The 21,464-nt window shown below is 32.5% G+C and overlaps 1 protein-coding gene across 1 annotated transcript in view; it reads right to left on the bottom strand.

Annotated features, from left to right (window-relative positions):
* Positions 1-21,464, bottom strand: part of LOC111056401 (toll-like receptor 7) — a 258,473-nt gene that overhangs the window by 114,043 nt on the left and 122,966 nt on the right. The gene's annotated exons all lie outside the window — the stretch shown is intronic.

The following is a 21,464-nucleotide window of genomic DNA, read 5'->3' as shown; positions in this document are numbered from 1 at the left end:
CTATTTTACAAATAAATTAAAATTCGCATGTCACTTTGTGTAAAGCTACTCTGTAACCTGTTTCTCTAAAGTTGCGTACAGATTTACGCGCCGCGAACATGAGCAATTCACTTTTTATCAGCTGATGCCAAGCTTTTTATATCTGTATCTTACCGTTCCTGTAAAAATACAGATATAATAAGCTGATTAAAAGTGAATGGCTTATGTTCGCGGCGCGTAAATCTGTACGCACCTTATTGTTGACCTGGATTTTCAACCTGTAAACTGTATTCTCTGTAACCTGTGATTCAAACTTAAAATAGTCGGCATTGGTGATTCGTTAACCTGTAACCTGTTTTCTATTGTTAACCTGAATTGTTAAGCCATAAACTGTTTTATATTGTTAACCTATAACCTGTTATCTATTGTTAACCAGAATTGTTAACCTGAATTATTAACATGTAACCCTTTTTCTATAGTTAACCTGAATTGTCAACCTGTAACCGGTTTTCCATTGTTAACCTGAATTGTTAACATATAACCTGTTTTCTATTGTTAACCAGAATTGTTAACCTGTAACCTGTTTTCTATTGTTAACCTGAATTGTCAACCTGTAACCTGTATACTATTGTCAACCTGAATTGTTAACATGTAACTTGTTTTCTATTGTTAACCTGAATTGTCAACCTGTAACCTGTTTTCTAATGTTAACCTGAATTGTTAACATGTAACCTGTTTTCTATTGTTAACCTGTAACCTGTTTTCCATTGTTAACCAGAATTGTCAACCTGTAACCTGTTTTCTATTGTTAACCTGTAACCTGTTTTCGATTGTTAACCAGAATTGTCAACCTGTAACCTGTTTTCTATTGTTAACCTGAATTGTTAACATGTAACCTGTTTTCTATTGTTAACCTTAATTGTCAACCTGTAACCTGTTTTCTATTGTTAACCTGTAACCTGTTTTCCATTGTTAACTTGAATTGTTAATATGTAACCTGTTTTCTATTGTTAACCTGAATTGTCAACCTGTAACCTGTTTTCTATTGTTAACCTGTAACCTGTTTTCCATTGTTAACCAGAATTGTCAACCTGTAACCTGATTTCTATTGTTAACTTGAATTGTTAACATGTAACCTGTTTTCTATTGTTAACCTGAATTGTCAACCTGTAACCTGTTTTCTATTGTTAACTAGAATTGTCAACCTGTAACCTGTTTTCTATTGTTAACCTGATTTGTCAACCTGTAACCTGTTTTCTATTGTTATCCTGAATTATAAACCTGTAACCTGTATACTATTGTCAACCTGAATTGTTAACCTGTAACCTGTATATTATTGTCAACCTGAATTGTTAACCTTTAACTTATTTTCTATCAATCGAAAAGATTAACCTGTTAACCTAAAATATGTTAACCTGTTTTTATTGTTAACCTGTGACCTTTTTTCTATTGTTAACCTGTAAACTGTTTTCTATTGTTAACCTGTGACCTGTTTTTATTGTTAACCTGTAAACTGTTTTCTATTCTTAACCTGAAAATTGTCAACCTCTAACCTGTTTTCCACTGTTGACCTGTAAACAGTAATCTCTGTAACCTGTGTGATTCACTGTCAACTGTTAGCAGTGATGGATACATATATATATGGATATATATATATAAGGATACCATTTATAAGGATACTGCCAGTTTAAAGGGAATTCTGTTGGATATTATGCATGTAATAAGCATTATACCATTGGAAACCAGAGACCTTGAAACGGGAGTACCTGTCAGTTAGTTTTCAATGTAATTGATAGGCATCACTAATGCCGGCATGTCATATAGCAAGTGCATTGATTAGCTGACACGTTTCCATGGTGACCAGGTTGTATTAATTGGGTGGAACAGCTATATCAATGCTATTGCTACTCTAGAGGCCTATGAGTGTCATTCGTATCACTAATTATTGGAGTGATAGTGAGGTTATAGGATCTTGATGTTGGGTTTTACGGTTATAGGTTATAGGTTATAGGAGTGACACGTGATCAGGATAGAGTTCTACGAAAGTATGGTATGATTCTCAGATTCTGGGTTATGACACTCAGAGATAGAGTGTCAATTTCCTCGAAGTGGACAAAGTACTCTGGTCTCATGATCAACCTTAGACCAGGTATAGAATAGACACGCTGGTTAGTCTAGCCTCTGAAGCCAACATCCACTGCCATATCGCCAAATCATGACGTCATAATCGGATATAAAACTTTCAGATTTTGTCTATTTCAGAAGGATGTAAATTATTATTCATTAAAATGGTAAACTCCCGCAGCGCTCCCGCTGAAATAGACACAATCTGCTATGGAAAACAATGTAAACAAACTCTACAGAAAAGTTTTCTATCTGATGCTGACGTCACGATTTGGAGATATGGCAGTAGATGTTGGCTTCATCGACTTTCAGTATGAATATACAATGGGCCGTGTCTATTCTATAACTGGTCTAAGTGATGAACACAACATTTTTCCTCTACCTACATTATTTGTAACAATATATTGTATCTTATTTTTTCATACTTTTCCTTTGCTTCAGGAAGTTTGCTCAAACATGAGATATTGTGATTGTTTTCCAATGAATGAATGAATGAATAAATAGCCTAACTCATCTTCAATGACTGACAACCAGACCTTTGCTTGAAACCAAAGAGAGAGAGAGATTGATCGATTGAGTACTTTATTTATGTAGATTACAATATATACTGGCTTATACACTTACATACAATAGCTCACAATACAGCAAAATTATAGATGAATTTACATAATATAGACTAAGAAAATAATTATTGAACTGTATATGATATGAAAAAGTAATTTGTAATATAATAACTATAGATAATTATATTGTTATGCATCTACATAAATTGGCGGAGCTTTGGACATATCAATGTCCATTCTTCGGAAAGAATATTAAGAATATCCTCCCCACTAACTCTCTACCAAAACGTTAATTTAATTAATTGAACTAAGGATTTATCTATTAATGGAAATATTGTAAAGTTTTAATTATTTAAATATTTAAGAGAAAAAAACAGAAAATTGATAAAGTAAAATAATTATATAGGTAGATAAGATCAAATTATTGATTAATAAAATGAAGTAGGCTGAAGGTAGATCAGGGTAATCAACTTTCAGTAATATACAGCAGTATGCAGTAGATAATGAAAATAACATGAGTTTATATAATATTTATATATATATATACAATTCATTCTATAACAGGTTTAAAGGTTTGTATTTGTGGGATGGGTGGGGGATGGTTGTCATGTGATCGTTCTAGGACAGGACAGTTTCAGTCATTTGCTCCAAAAGATGTTTTTTTAAAGTCAGGGAGAGAGAGAGAAGATACCGTTATTACATTATCAAATCATTGCATTATTCGTCTATGTTGATAAGCTATTAGAAACCTGTTATCCGAATGAGGTGACTCTTATAAGAGTCACTTAACTTTGACACCAAAGTCGTCAACTGAGACTAAAAAAATTTCGGCAATTTGTTGCAAATTTCCCAAAAACCACAGCAACATTCAACTTTTTTTCTACAGAAAAAATTGCCAACTTCTTTGTAAAGAAAAATTTGTAAACAGCATTTTGTTAACAGATCTGGTGTGAACGTGGACAATTGTATTTCCTAAGAAGAAGTAGTGATTGTTCCAAAAAAATGAATACTATCTAAGTGGATTCAAAGCAATTTCATTCTATGTCATATTTATAACAACATTTCCACAACATTTAAATTAGCTCTTTTAGTAATTTAAATCGCTTCTCAGTAAGCTTAACAGAGTAATTAGAAGATTTCACTAAGTAGGTGAGAAAACCCTTCATAAAGTTCCAGTTAGAGTCCAGAATCTATACAATCATGAAATACTGGTTTGAATAAATCATAAAAACAATCTAAAAATCATGAACCGAGTTTGAGCAGATTATGAAGCAAACTCAAATGAAGCAGACTCTGATATTATAGATCTTCTTGTGTTCTAGAGCTTAAAATCACTGTGAGTATTTATAATTATTTATTGAACGAAAATCCCAATTAAATGCAGAAGTCTTCGGGGTGATTCACAGCATTTAATTGGGATTATCGTTTTATTTCAATATAATACCATATTCAATTATTATGTTCTTCATGATATAATATTTAAATTTGTATATAAATATTTTATTATATACATTCAAGTGTCCCCACACAGGGTAGCCTATAGGGAACACATATTAGAAATAATTAGGAAACAATATTGTATTTGATTTTTGGAATGCCTTTGATTGTATAATTATTTTTTTTTTTAATAAAGAATTTGAATTTGAATTTGAATAATAATAATTATTCATTAATTAGCATTTAAACAAATGCAACGTCCAATCTATTTCCATCCGTAGATTGTGAGTATTATTATGGTATTGGAAATTGAATCCCCTTTCATTATTGCGGTCTCCATCCAATAATAATTGAACTTTTTTCCATATTCAAAATTGCGAACCATTCTTTGCAAATTAATGCTCTGTTTGTTTTAGCATTTTCACATGTGCTGTTTTCCCTCCATCTAGTTACCGTTTCGAGACGGCAATAATTATTCATAGACACATTACAAGTCGGAAAATGATCTCAATGAAACTAATAACATCCCGCTGCTTCCTGTGTGAATGGCTCACTCTGGAAAAGTCTGTTGCATTTCCGACCTATTAGAGCATTGAAAAGTCATTAATTAGTTACGCCTAATGGATGTTATAGCACAACAAATCATACACATTTAGTTGACCTAATTGCCGAGAACTAACAATTAAGATCTCCATACCGCGTGAATAATCATAGGCATTTCGGCTGCAATAATAATTGCACTACTTTTAGAGCAGGGTCACTCTAGCAGTGGTTATTTCAAAAAATGGGACATGTGGAGTATCTAATATCTATAATAATGCTCCAGGATGTCAAAAACCCGAAACTATACCTATACCATAGTAGGGTCAGTAGAGTATTTTGAAATCAAGAGTGGAAATTATTGTTTCGTGACATTCTTGCAGTTTCATTAGATATGAGCTGATTCTATCTGCGTAATGCATGACGTTAATTTATTATTTACTAGCAGGTAACCCATGCTTCGCAAGGGTCTTTCTTGAAACTTGACGTAATGGAATCTAGAAGAATTCAAAATAGGCCTATGTACAGTGAGTCAGTCATTCTATCAGGGCTCGAATAATTTTGAAATTTTAATTAAATAAAAATGGAAGAATATAATTTCTTTATGTGAATAACAACACCTTCATTCAGAGACATATTAACTGCATGCGTTTTCATATTGCCGATACAGCATTGATGAAACTGTCGACGTTTATTTAGCATTCGACTCAAAAATTGTTCTAGCTGAAAAATTAATAATCCATGCCACGTGTAGGCCTAAACATTGCATCAGGAAAACGAAGTTTCAAAACTATGTTTTTCAGGTAGAAAGCAATATAGAAAAAACAGATGTTCCTTTTTTAATTTCGACCATATGATTTGGTGATTTTTTAATGAAATCGAATGTACCATTAATGAAATTCAAACATTAATTATTCTGAAAAATCTAGAAGGAAAATTGAAATTTGGGCTTCCAGGTGCACGAGATTGATATTTTTAGAATCTATGTGCAAAATTTGGAGATCTAAATCATTCCCGTTTTTCCGGTATGCAATCCGCAAGTTGACATGTTTTGATGCGAACAAACACAACCCTACTCTCTCTTATTATATAGATACATTGATACATACAATGGTTAAGGGATGTGGAGGAGGACTTGCATATCATGGGAGTGCGGTCGTGGAGGAGAAAGGCAGGAGACAGAGAAGCATGGAGGCAAATCGTGAGGGAGGCCAAGGTCCACACCGGACTGTAGAGCCAGCGAAACTAAAGTAAAGTGAGTACATACAATATCATTGTCAACTATGAATGATTGGGAAAGGAACAACAGACTTAAAGCCAAAAACTGTTCCCTTCCCAAATTTAGATAGAAATTGTCCAAAAATAGGTTATGTTTACACTTCATGATTTCTGTCCAATTATAATACAGGAAAGAACTGGCTAGGAGATAATACGGGATGGGAATTCACGCATGACGCATCATCACGTCTGAACTACTGGACTGATTAAATTTGCATATAGATAATTAATATACCGAGAATGTTTATAGGCCAATTTCAAATTTTTCAAAATTTCAGTAGGTCAGGATTTCAAGTTTTTAATTAGACCCTTGCGGAGCACGGGTTACCCGCTGGTTTACAATAAAATTACAATCGGATTTAGGGTAGCAGAATATGATTTCTACAAAAGATGAAAACTGTCCAGTACTCTGACAACGGTCGATATTTATTATCTCCTTGATTTAAAACATTAAAACAGTTTTGTGTATTTGTCATGTAGTATATATTTTGCCATAAAATGAACTGTAATTTGTAATTTCATACAAATCAATATTTTTAATGGTATGGTATCACAAAAATCTGTAATACAGTATAATATCAACATTGCTTGGATATCATTTGTCGGCTCAAAATAATAATTCACGATGATGAATAAGCTCTATTCATATCGTGCTCCACATATTGTTGTTCCACTCATGTTCAATAATGTTATTTTATTATATTTGTTGAATGAGTTCATAATGAAATTCCAGTATGTGGAGTCCACAATAGAATGAGCAAATTACAAACGGTTTTAAACAATTATGAGACCAAATGTATGAATCTGAATTGAAAACTTTCATATCACAAATTATTCCTATATTTATCAACTTTCCCATAGAAGAGTTCAATTTCGGTTTACCAAAATTAGGGCTTCCAATGAAGATAGTTATCCTATTGAGTCAATTAAGCATTTCACCTTAAATATATCCAAATACGAATTTTCATTCCTGTATATAAACATAATCAATAACCATTGTTTCACAAAAATGGACTCCGCTTTTAATGGTTATTCCAACTGAATATGATAGCCTTTCAAATTTCAATTGAGTTTTCTTCCTTTGTAAGATATTATAGAGTCTGATAAGGAGGAATTATTATAGTCCAATAAGCTATTTTATTCAAACCTAGATAGATTTTCCCATGAAGTGCGTCAGAATGTTTTTTCCCCAGGTTTGTTATACTAACTACAGTACTATCATAAAGAACAAAAATAGTATAAAAAGATTTTTTCAATGGTATTGGTCGTTTCTGTTGCAAATTTCAAGCCGATTTATTGTTAGCTCATGCCGATTACAGTCGTCTTTTGTCGTCTACTGACTATTGATACTGTTTTGACCGGATGAGAGTGTAGAAACGGCACAGTATGAGTATCAGTCTCACATAGCTTCACCAAAAATTTGTACTAGGACTATTAGCTTGAGACATTGGTCTTGGTACCTGAACACCATATACCATGACATATTATTATATGCTATTTCATCTCTACTATACTATTTATACTATACTACTTTACTATTTATACTACTCTTATTATATCTTTTCTCCATTTTACTATACAAACAAGCTGCACTAAATGCCTAGCAAAGTGTTAATTGAAGGTTCAAATTACGAGTAGCCCGAAATTGTCGGGGAAAAAGGGAATTTCCGGGACAAAACCCCGAGAATGAGAGTTGCAAAAGGTGTCTGCTGCCAGGAAAAGGGCTCGCCAGTAAATCTTGGAGCAAAAAAGGGAGCAGAGGGTTGTTTTGTTTTTGCAGTGGTTACTGGTTAGAAGGCCAACTCAGGTCTCGAGTACGCCCACTTTATTAGGCAAAATGGCAACATCGCAATTTTCCAGCCCTTCTACACGGATTTTCCCTGTTTCTTACTTCCTTTCATGTGAGAAGTGTGAAGGATTTGGAGAAAATTGAGGGATGAATGTAGTAGGAAAATCAAGGAGTAGCTAGAGTTGAAAGTTAATGAAGAACAATATTCATTCATGTTCCCTATTCTTCTAAGGGCTGTTTGCACAGTGACAGTTTGAACTAAATTTCATTTTAAACTGGATTAAATCCGTATCAAGTCTCGTTTGTTATAATGTGTTACATTCTGAGTTCAAGCCACCAGCTGATTAAATCGAGTTTAAGCTTTGACTGTGCAAAACGGCCCTTAATGAGGCAACCAACAAATATTTTCATTGTGATATTACAGTCATGTCAGACAACAATCATTAAAGTTTTCGAGTATGGATGAACATAAAAAAATTGAAAACATTTCTTTGTGGAGAAAACATATCATTATGAAGAAATACAATAACAACACTCTTTTCAATATTGAGATCTTTCTAATCTTTCTAATCCCCCAGTTTATAATAACTCCGAGTCTTCCAATATCTACTTAATATCAATCATGTTCATAATGATGAGTGTGTTTCGAATAATTGAAATGTTGTAAATATGAATTACTTGAATCGGAAAAAATGTAACACTCTTTACTCTGTACTCCCTAGTCAAAGGAACATCAATGATACCTGAAATCATTCACTTCTGAGCTATCAATAAGAAATGGCTAATTACTAACTACTATCTTAGTAATTATTGAAACTAGAAAATCTAGATGGATTTCTCCATGCAAGCAGATCTCCTGAGCACAAGCATTGAGTACCATCTGATAATATATTGTGAATTGAAGAACTACAAGACTTAACCTATTTCGGACTATCTTTTATCTAAATTTGGGAGAGGAATAGCACAAGGTTACCTCATTTTCCTCTCCCTATCATTTTGATAATGTACTTATTGTATAAATGAATAAATAATGAATATATTATTTGCTCTCTGGATTATTTGCAGTATTTCTATTGATACATCTACTCATTTCTCTCAAAGTTGATTAAAATTATATATTTTTAATACGACTAATTCTAGTTTAACTCGAATATACTATAGAATATTGAGAATAAACTCAGTACTTGAAATCGATATTACATTTATTGAAATTATTACAATAGAGTGAATATTTCTAAAACAAGTTTAAAAATCTATGGAGTATTTGAGAATAAACTCAGTACTTGAAATCGATATTGCAATTATTACAATAGAGTGAATATTTCTAAAACACGTTTAAAAATCTATTGAATATTTGAGAATAAACTCAGTACTTGAAATCGATATTACATTAATTAAAATTATTACAATAGAGTGAATAAATCTAAAACAATTGAAAAAATCTAGGAACAATAATTATTAGAGCGAAATGAGGAAGAGACGAAGATGAGGAAGAAGAGACGTAAAAAAGAGGAAACAGTACTTGAAGAGTGAGATGAAGTGTTCATGAGTACCAGAGAGATAGTGTGTGTGAGAGAGAGAGTGTAAATGGTAAAGAGAGCGTGAGAAAAAATGTAGGTGTGATGAACACTGGAACATGACAGAGGAAAAGCAATTTTTACTGGAAATGTAGGCTACAGTTAGCGGTATGCAAGCATTCAGTTCAATCACACTTTAATTGTCTCAACGTCTGGTCGGGAACAATTTTTCTATTATTTCCCATGCATACAAGCTCATCGTTCATGAAGTACAAACTTGATCATGATATCAGCATGCCAAAAAAAGAGATGAATAAGTGTCATGTTTTCTTTCAATATCAAATTTTGTATTTGGTTGTTGAATTGAGTCTTTAATTCCCGTCTAGTCGAGAATTTTTTCCCATTATTTCCCATGCATACATGCAGACTTGATCATGATATCAGCATGCCAAAAGAGATTAATAAGTGTTCAATTGCTATTTATCATTATCAATATCAAATTTTGTATTTGGTTGTTGAATTGAGTCCATAATATTCCCGTCTAGTCGAGAATTTTTTTGCTCATTGAAAATGATCAAAACTCAATAATGCTAATAATATACAATACAAATTAAAATATTCATTTCATATTGAAAATGATCAAAACTCGATAATACTAATAATATACAATACAAATGAAAATATCCATTTTATATTGAAAATGATCAAAACTCAATAATACTAATAATATTCTTATAATAATGATACTTGATGATACATATAATAATTAGTTGATAATAGGTACTCAAGTTATAGTTAACTCTACTCAAATCAAACTACAATAGATAATTTCATGAAAAATTCAATGATTATTATACTATCTCCAGCCTTACCAATGCAGGAAACTTCTAAAGTAGATTTGATGTTTGAAACCAACCTGAAACATAAAAAAGAAAATGATTACACACAACGAAGTTGAATGAATACTAGTATGGAGCAACCAATGTGTACTAGCCTACTTATGAAGAACAGTTCAATTAGTTTGTTTTATCCAAAAATGAAAAATATGGAGATCATCATCATAAAATTATCAATTAATCTTGGATGATTTATTAGAAAACTCAGATTCTTAACTAATATATTTCCAAAATCATTTTCATATTGGTACAGTGTAGAATTTTCACGCTTAACCAATTTTTATCACCTGATGCAATGCTTATCATATCTGTATCCTACTGTTTCTGCATAAAATCAGATATAAATATCGGGGCACCGAGCTTCGCTCGTTATTTGTATTTATTGATGAACAGAACACAATTCTCTAAAATGATCGTGTTTATATTCCACAGCTGGCTATAATATGTCTTCTTATGAATTTCGGGGATGCGATAATTTGATTTTTCACATACTCAGTCGCTCACTCATTTTTTCACTATCCACAGCTGTTTCAGTCAAGGATGAATTATCCTTTTAATGTCGTTCAGTGAGTTTTCCCAAGGATGAGACCTAGTGCAATTGAATTTTTATATCATAAACCTATGTTCCAAATTTCGTGAAAATCGTTGGAGCCGTTTTCGAGATCCGTTGAGCATAAATATCCATATATAAATATGAATAACCAGTTATAAAAATGCAGAAATTGCTCACTTAATATAATAGGATAAGCTGTACATCAGTGATGGCGTGTGAAATGCGCGTGCTCGTGGCTCGTAAGTTTGTACCATAGAGAAGCAATAGCGTAAGTAGATATCACATGGTATAGGGCGTTTATGTCGCAATTTTCAATGTTATCTCAAGCCGATAGTCCAGGTAGTTTTTCCCCTTGAAGCTGTGTGACGCTGGTAGTCTCTCATATTGTGCCGTTCATACACTCTCTACCCAACAAAACAGTAAAAATCGACAATCATCGACAGTAATCGACATTAATCTGCTTGAGTTAATAGTAAAAGTTGCGACATAAACACCATATAATTATCATGGGATATCTACTTACGCTATTGTTTCTCTAAGTCAGTACGCACCTTGAAAGTGAAACATCCAACAAAGAAAATTAATACTACTAAAATTCACAGAATGTGATCAACTTCTAAAGTTTTGTACCAATGTTCCACTGTTTAGATACAAAACTATTTCAAAGATACCCGATAATATGCTCGAAAAATCATGGTTTTTTATTTCTAATAAAGCTGTTTCAATACCCAATTCCGTATTGGGTGGTTAAGCCTGAAGGAAGGATTGACCAACCTTCCATTGACCGTCTTGGAGACAAAATAACGTTGAATACAAATAATTTGACATGGTCCTCAGACAGCCAGATTCCCTATTGAATTGTGACACTAGCCACTAGCAGCTACTCAGCTTTTGTTCTCGATCAAAAATTATTACAGCCTCCATGTTGTATCTTTGGTGGCATTTTCCTTCTACAATTGGAGACAACAAAAGCCGAGACAAAAAATTTATTCATTTTTTGTTCTTCGGTTACATCTTCCCTGTGGCTTCTTGTGTCTGAGTCTGCTTCTCCCACTGGTCATCTTGTCTCTCACTGTTTCCATCTTATTCTTTCTAGATGTGATTTATATTTTAATATTCTTCCGAAGAATGGACATTGATATGTCCAAAGCTCAGCCAATATATGTAGATGCATAACAATATAATTATTATCTATAGTTATTATATTACAATTGCTTTTTCATATCATATAGCCTACAGTTCAATAATTATTTTCTTAGTCTATATTATGTGAATTCATCTATAATTTTGCTGTATTGTAAGCTATTGTTATAATTGTAAAAGCCAGTATATATTGTAATCTACATAAATAAAGTAATCAATCAATCATCGCTTTCTTTAATCCATCTAATATAATCTTTCTCTAACCTCCAACTCCAATTATTCTCTTCCCACTCCTTCTCATCAAATTTCAAGCAAAAGAACCCTAATAACATCAATTATTATTTGAGTCTCATGCTATGAAAACATTACACAAGAAAAACATTGAATGTTCCTTGTATCACTTCTCAAAATAGACCAGTCCTCCCAGAAACTAAAATCTGTATTCTCTCTTTTAATATTCGTCTCTTATTACAGATGTGATAAGTTCTAAATAGTGTGTTTGTCTTTTCAGTCTCAAAATTGTATAGTTTTTTCAACGTTTGGAATTTTCTGAATATTTTAAATTCAATTTTGAAGTATTTTTTTTCAATTTAATAATGTTCAGTCTCAAAATGTTGTAGTTCTTTCAAAGTTTGGAATTTTCTGATATTTAAATTCAATTTAGAAGTATTTTTTTTCAATTTAATAATGTTCAGTCTCAAAATTTTATAGTTTTTTCAAAGTTTGGAGTTCTCTGAATATTTTAAATTCAATTTAGGAGTATTTTTTTCAATTTAATAATGTTTTTTGTCTGTTTTGAATTGTGAATTGAGTGTGTAACTGAAGAATGTTAAGTGACACATAACCTAGCTCCATTTGGACTGTTGTATAAATTAGAATTGGAACCGTTTTGGGCTTAGAAGCCTGTCGTACTTTTATATAAGTTGTGTAATTCTGAATGAAATAAATAAATTTTACTCCAGTATAAAAAAATCTCAAGAAATATTCTCTATCTGATGTGACTCAACCGAACATGTCCTCTCTTCTTCTCCCACTTATCTTTCTTCTTCTTCTTTTTCTTCTCCTTCTTTTTCATCTTCTTCTCCTCCCCCTTCATCCCATTCTTCTCCTTTTTTCTTCTTCTTCACCGTTTCTTCTTCTACTTTTTCTTCTTCTTCTACATCTTCTTCTTATTTTTGTCTCTCCCCCACTCCTGTTCCTCCCAAGATATGCCTCAGCCTCTCCACAACATCATTTCCTAACTAATAATCCTCGACAAAGAATAAAATTCGATATCCTTTTATCTGGTCGTTCGTCCTAATCCTATCTATCTGTCCATTCATACAGAAGAAAAGCCAGTCCTTCCTTGCCATCTATGCTTTCATTTCCAACTTCATTTTGAGCTGCCTATATAGGTCATCAAACTACATCTATATAGATATATCTTGGATTGATATAGATATAGAAATCTCACATCTCAGATAGACATAGATATACTAAGGTGCCTCAAGTGAAGACCTGAGTCCAAGACATTGTCTCACTCTCAAAGTACTGGAATAACTCTTTTTCTTTTCATGTGCTACTCTTTGTTTTTGGCCATTGTAGAGCAAAATTAATGCTGGTGTCAATGGCCTTTCAATTCTTTTTGTTCCCGTCATCAACCTGCAAGTGACCTGTCTAGAATGCGATGATCAGAGTTCTGGGGCACCCTAGGTGAATAGGTAATGTAATTAGAAGAAATTCTCTAAAATTCATTTGATTAACATGATAAACTAAGTAGATAGATTACTCTATATATACCACACTAAACAGCAAAGTTTCTATGAATAATAAGTTCTAACTTGTGAATAATAACTCTCTATAATATAAATAAAAATATAAATATCATATTAACTAGCCGTCAGGCTTGCTTCGCTCGCCATATCCGTCTAGCCAGGAGGCTCCGCCCCTGGACCCCCCACTGGATCGTCCAAGAATAAGATCAGCAGGCTCGCTTCGCTCGCCTGCATTTTTCATTTGAGCATTTTTATCATAAGTTAGAACAATCCAGTCGGGGGTCCAGACTAAACGTCTGGCTAAACGGATATGGCGAGCGAAGCGAGCCTGACGGCTAGTAAATAATATTCCCAGGATTGAAGTAGCAGTGCCCAATCAATTTTTCCGCGATAAATGCTTTACTCGTAATCTTCAACTTGGTGCCAAACTAACAAAGTCAACTCAACTTAATGCCAACCTGACAAAATTATTAATTTAGTTGCCAGTTAACAACTGTTTCGAAGAGGTACTCTATCTAGATTATAGTTCTATAGTAACATATGATATGGAAATTTCAATTATAATTAAGAGATTGGGAGAAGAAGAATATACATGCTGAAAGACGAACTTTAAACCCTTAATAACAAACCTTAGAGTTAAAATATTGCCAAAAGATTTCTTAGTGCGCCTCTGAAGGGCCAACTGAACATACCTACCAAATTTGAATGTTTTTGGTCCGGTAGATTTTTAGTTATGCGAGTGAGTGAGTGAGTGAGTGAGTGAGTGAGTGAGTCAGTGCCATTTCGCTTTTATATAATATAGAAGTAGCTCTAAACTTAGAGAAAAAAGACTCGCTATAATAATATGATACCTAAGGTATGAACTTAATAATTTATTCAGATCATTTATTATAGTGCAAGTATTTACAAATAATTACAAATTGGGATTCTTTTGGAGTCTTTTTTGGGAAATTTGTATTGAGAAAAATTTGGATAAATTACTCAATCAATAGAACTGATGTTAAACTCATTTTACTCAAAAAACTGTAAAAGACACTGGAGTATTAAAACTATTTGGAGTAAAAAAATACTATATTAGACTTATTTATGTTACCAAGAGTAGCCTTCATAAACATTACTCAATCTACTAGTGTATAATAAGGAAACTTATTTCATTGTCTTTTTTCTTTAGGGCCACTTTTAATATAAATGAAAATATGAATCTCAGTACCCTTTTAAATTATCTTATCACAACATGTTTCGGACATTAATGCCATTTTCAAGTGATATGAAAATAAATATTTTTTCCATTTTCCATTTTTCATTTTTTATTTCACCACCTACATCACAAGGATGAGGGGCACGTCAAGTTTAATAAGTAAATAGTTTAATAACAAGTAAATAAGTTTTATTTTGAACTTGTTTTAATATGAGGTATGCTTGGGAACGGGGAACCTTTATCTTGATAGGAACTATCGAACATAATATTATGCAATATCAAAATTCCAGGGGATCTCAAACTTGATGAAGTAACCATCCCTCTACAAATCAGTTCAGAAAGTGCGTTGTCATTTAGATGCTGTATACAATATTTGAGTACAATGCTAAACTTACAGAATTTCCTCAATTCTGTAATTTAGTTTCTTTTCAAGTTTTTAAAATTTCTATTATTGATGCAAAATTTTTAGTTATCAGTGATGATTTAGTGAAGTGTTCTTATTTTATTTGACTTTCTAGTTTTCTAAATTCTCAATCCCTAGTTTATGAATATTTTGGACTCGAAATTGTACAAAAATCATGAAGTGTAAACATAACCTATTTTTGGACAATTTGTATCTAAATTTGGGAGAGGAACTGTTTTGGGCTTTAACCCTGTTGCTCCTTTCCCAATCATTAATAGTTGAGAATTATATTGTATGTATTTCATTTCATTTCATTTATTTATCGTCAATTACATCAATTTTTAAGTAACACTCATTTGACTGGTGACATGTCAATACTAGAACAAAATTATATTCAAAAGACTTAGTTCTAACTTCTTGAAAGTAAAATAAAAAAATACACTCTATGATGTATTTCATCAAATTCACATGGAAATGAAAGTCACAAAAAGTAAAGTTACACTCTACAGCCTCTTTTCACAAATTCGGCAGCAGAGCTGTGGGTTTTCTCTACTAGCATTTTTCTGACTGTTAGTTTGAATTTGTTTATTGAATCTAGATTTCTGATGGCTGCAGGTAATTTATCAAAATAACGTATTCCAGAGTAGAATGGAGTTTTTTCTAGAGCTGTGTGCCTATGTACTGGAAAAGCAATGTATCAATGTATAAAATAAGTAAATAAATGAATATTCCAGTATTCATGTTTATAAATTGTGTACAATAAAAAATGCATTGGCAACCTCTTTTCTATTTTCGTATATATTCCCAAATTAAAATCCCTTTCCACTTAAAAATCGGTTTCAAGTGTTTGACTATCTCCCAGTTTCATAGATAAGGTGTATTGTATTTGTTTACCAAACGATATATGAATAAGCTAAGAAAAATCGATTCAACAAATTTTATCAAACTGCTGAATGAAGGTAGAAGACCCTGGAACTTCGACGTTTATGGATTTAACGGTACCAGTATTAATCTTCCTCAAAATCAACTATAAAACAAGTTCCCGGCTTGATTACATCTGAATGTACATGGTAGGCATGATTGAGTAAACAACCACGGTACATGTATGGTATTGAGCCAATTTTTTTAATTAACGTATCGTCAGTGCGTGTGTGTGGGCGTGTGGGTTGGTGTGCGAGTGTGTGAGTTTTATTTTCAGTGTGTGAAAACTTTAATTGCAAGTTGAGTTAACCCAAGTTGAGTCGCGATGAGAGAGAAGACGCGACGTAGCTACCGATCCGACGGTAGCCATTTTCAAAGTTAATTATAATTCTGTGAGCGGTAAAAATGAGTGGAGATTCATTTGAATATCGATTAGGAGATGCTGCAAGGTCGATGACCTTAACTATCGACTGGAGAGTCATCCTCGTCTCATCTGTATGAAGTACAGCTGATCTTCTCCTTGGCATTTCGGGGACCTTTAATTTCAAACCTCATCTATCTAAACTATAAATAGTCCAAGTCGTAGTTTATGTTCCATACACTTGAATTCAGGTCCAATAATTTTAAGTCCAAACTTTTGAGTACAGAAATGTTCTAATTTTCTAGATTGTACAACAGACCAAATGAATAACAAAATAACACCCACTAATTACTTAAAACTGGAAATAATTATTGACTTTGAAAATTATGATGAATTTGAAAACATCACGAAAATATGTTTTTATTTTGAATATGATTATTATTTTTAATTAATTATGAATTTGACCTTTCAAACCCTTGATGGTTTCTTAATCTTTTAGGTCGTGTTTATATTTTACAGCTGGCTATACGTCAGCTTATGAGTTTCGGGGATGATATATTTTGATTTTCCACACACGCACTCGCTTACTCACTTTTTTACTATCCACAGACGATGAAAGTCTCAGCTGTTTTTCCAAGGATGAATTATCCTTTAAATGTCGTTCAGCGAGTTTTCCCAGGGATGAGACCTATTGCAATCGAATTTTTATATCATAAACCTAGACTACTATGTTCCAAATTTCGTGAGAATCCGTTTTCGAGATCCGGTGAAATACAAACATATGGACATCTAAACATATAGACATCTAAACATAAATATGAACAGAAATTGATCGATTAATAGTATAGGACTATCTAGACAAGTTCAATATATGAAGTCTAATCCCGAAGGACTAGGCTTCTAGGACACTACTTATTCAATCTAATGTTCTTCGGAATTCAGTTATATGTCTATTGAATCGGTAGGGTCAATGATCCATCAGATTTCATAGGTGTCCTAGAAATTGGGCCTGGAACTTCAATAGAAGCAATCAATATAATGAGCAAATAGCGGAGCAAATTTGATTAAGCAATATTAAGTATAATAATGACCAACATATTCTATATGAATGATCGCAATACTCTATACTGAGTAAGGATTTCCAACTGAAACATTCTATAGAATTTTCCTGTTCTGAACTAAGCATTCAAAATATCAAGGCTCTCATGACCATTTTTGGAATACAGTAGCCAACTTGGGCGTGTCTTTCATCGACCAATACCATGGCAGTAGAGCTCAGTCCCTATTGGTCGTCAGCTCGTGGCTTTCACCCACTATTATTCTGTTCCATTATCAAGCTTTCAATTCACGAGAGATTAGTGATGATATAACAACCGTAACCAGTATGTCAATATTTGTTTTAACAACCGGTGGGTTTTACAATATCAAGTCGTTTCCATACAATAATAGTTATTTGTATATCTAGAGTGAAAAGTACAACTTTTTCTCCCTGTGGGAAAAAGTTTGAAGCCCGAGGCGAAGCCGAGGGCAGCAATTTTCCTGAGGGAGAAAAAGTATTATTCGCTTGTAATGTACACAACATTTTTCCTCCATCTACATTTTTTATAGAAACTGCAAATAAAATCATTCTAATAACTTACGTATTGGTGACAATGATTCCTAACAACATAACCTAAATCTAAAACCTAAAAACCGGTCGTCTGATTGGCACTGCCGATTGCGCTATCTATCGGCAAAAGTTGTAACAATTATATCAGCTGGGCAGCTACCAAAAATGGCTGACTCCAGATCACGCGGTTCAGATTTGAATTGCAGATCAAAAATATTTGTTGGCTGGTATTTTGAATAGAATAAAATATTTTAAAATTGTATAAATTTTTATCGTCTACTAATATTAAGAATATAATAATTATCATACAAACATATATTTCATGAGTTGATCAAATTTCTGGTTGTGGTATTGAATTCAGTTGACTCAATGACAGACACCTCTATTATGCTTTCTCATCTGAGCTTAGACCTTCTAACCTATTACAATGTAAGTTTCAAAATAGAGATGCTCCCTTGTTATTTAAATGGAGTCACTTTTACTCCCTAGGGAGTTTTTCTGTTTTTTACTACCGAGACCGAAAAAGTGACACTTTAGTATTAGGTTTCAGGGAGTAAAGTAAGTACTTTAGATAGTAGGTGGAGGAAAAATCTATTTATTTATTCAATATGAACAATTTGAAAATTCACGGAGATCACTCTCAATCATATTTTGCAATGAGTATTACCACATCTTTGAAGAATAGTTGTGACTAAATGAAGTCATTCTCATGTAAAAATCAAATCCCGAGTGATCGAATCAATATTTGAGCTCTACGGATTCATAATTGATATTTCCAGCTTAAAGAATTGGATCATTCACATCAGGCTTCGTACAGTATAAGCATATTTGAGCATATTTGAGGTTGAGTGGTAGAGAGGACTTAAAGTCCTAACTCGCCTAATAATTTTTTTTCATTTTCATATTTAATAGTGCAATATTAGTTCTATGCCCCATGTTACATAGATAAATGTTGCATCGATGCTCGATTATGACATATTCAACTGTATACTCTTTACATATTATTATTATTATTATTATTATTAAACGAAAATCCAAATTAAATGCTGGATTTTCGTTTCATAATGATAATAATAATAATAATAATAATAATAATAATATAATAATAATAATAATAATAATTAATTCATTAGCATTTGAATAATTGCAATATCTCAGTAGTTTCGATCGTTCTTTACATATTATATGCAATATGTAACAATACACAGTAAATCATATTGAATGCTGAAAACGACCTGATATTGTCAAAACCACAAGTTTATTAGAACAGTTTGAGGTACTTGTTTGGATTGCTACAAGAATTGCAGATCAAAAATATTTGTTGGCTGGTATTTTGAATAGAATAAAATATTTTAAAATTGTATAAATTTTTATCGTCTACTAATATTAAGAATATAATAATTATCATACAAACATATATTTCATGAGTTGATCAAATTTCTGGTTGTGGTATTGAATTCAGTTGACTCAATGACAGACACCTCTATTATGCTTTCTCATCTGAGCTTAGACCTTCTAACCTATTACAATGTAAGTTTCAAAATAGAGATGCTCCCCTTGTTATTTAAATGGAGTCACTTTTACTCCCTAGGGAGTTTTTCTGTTTTTTACTACCGAGACCGAAAAAGTGACACTTTAGTATTAGGTTTCAGGGAGTAAAGTAAGTACTTTAGATAGTAGGTGGAGGAAAAATCTATTTATTTATTCAATAGTGAACAATTTGAAAATTCACGGAGATCACTCTCAATCATATTTTGCAATGAGTATTACCACATCTTTGAAGAATAGTTGTGACTAAATGAAGTCATTCTCATGTAAAAATCAAATCCCGAGTGATCGAATCAATATTTGAGCTCTACGGATTCATAATTGATATTTCCAGCTTAAAGAATTGGATCATTCACATCAGGCTTCGTACAGTATAAGCATATTTGAGCATATTTGAGGTGAGTGGTAGAGAGGACTTAAAGTCCTAACTCGCCTAATAATTTTTTTTCATTTTCATATTTAATAGTGCAATATTAGTTCTATGCCCCATGTTACATAGATAAATGTTGCATCGATGCTCGATTATGACATATTCAACTGTATACTCTTTACATATTATTATTATTATTATTATTATTAAACGAAAATCCAAATTAAATGCTGGATTTTCGTTTCATAATGATAATAATAATAATAATAATAATAATATAATAATAATAATAATAATAATAATTAATTCATTAGCATTTGAATAATTGCAATATCTCAGTAGTTTCGATCGTTCTTTACATATTATATGCAATATGTAACAATACACAGTAAATCATATTGAATGCTGAAAACGACCTGATATTGTCAAAACCACAAGTTTATTAGAACAGTTTGAGGTACTTGTTTGGATTGCTACAAATTATCAATCTCCAGTGAACCTTCCACACCAATACAAAAAGTTAGCCAGTAAATCATTAATAATTTGCACTCAGATCCATACTACCCTATGGAACACAAACAGGAAAAATTTAACAAAATACAAAGCAATATTTAGACCTATATTTGAAACATGTCAGACTATATTATTCACCTAATGTGTTAGGCTAGGCACACACCAGTTAGTCAAGACAAGACAAGACATGATCAGACACGTTCAGTCACAATGCTTCACATAGTTGCTTATGAAGACATGTCTAATATTGCAATGACTAATCAGTGTGAGTTGCGTCATAAGCAACTATGTGAAGTATTGTGACTGATCATGTCATGTCTTGTCTTGACTAAACTGGCGTACGCCTAGACTAAGTTGTATCTATTCAGACAGTCATTTCATTCCACTCTAAAATTGTAGGTTCACAAACTGGATAAACGTTCCTGTTCTTTTTCAACCTTCCCAACATTTTTAGGTTCAATGAACAGGGTACCAATTTAAAGGCAGTCAGAAATCATGGCCAGTAGCCTTCGGCTTCAAACAATCAGTGAACTACAAAACGTGTAACTAGTTCGTTTAAAAGGCTTAACTTCTTTGAAGTAGCTCAGGGATGAAAAGCAACCATTGATGAGAAAATAATAATATAGTCATTAGTGTATTAGGTAAAAGTAATCTATCACCCTACACGTCAGAGCTACTTCGTTAATTGATAAAATCCCAGACACTTTGGGGATGGTAGCAGCCTACATTTATAGTGTAATCCACTTTAAACCCTCAGCATTCGTTGAATGGGGAAGAATGGGTTGTTTTATATGAGGGATACTGATAGTTGAAAAAAATTTACCTAACATAGCAAGCTATGATCAGATTCAGTTTGTGCTGTCAGTGTTGATTCAATGGGGAGCATTGACGTTTTATATGAGGATAACTGACAGTTTAAAAAAAATCATTACCCTAGTGAGCTATGATTAGATTCAGTTTAATCTGTC

The sequence above is a fragment of the Nilaparvata lugens genome, chromosome 7 (assembly GCF_014356525.2).
Source record: "Nilaparvata lugens isolate BPH chromosome 7, ASM1435652v1, whole genome shotgun sequence".
In the NCBI taxonomy this organism is placed as follows: domain Eukaryota; kingdom Metazoa; phylum Arthropoda; class Insecta; order Hemiptera; family Delphacidae; genus Nilaparvata; species Nilaparvata lugens.
Note: the sequence above shows the minus strand (reverse complement) of the source record. Positions and strands in the feature narration are given on the sequence as shown.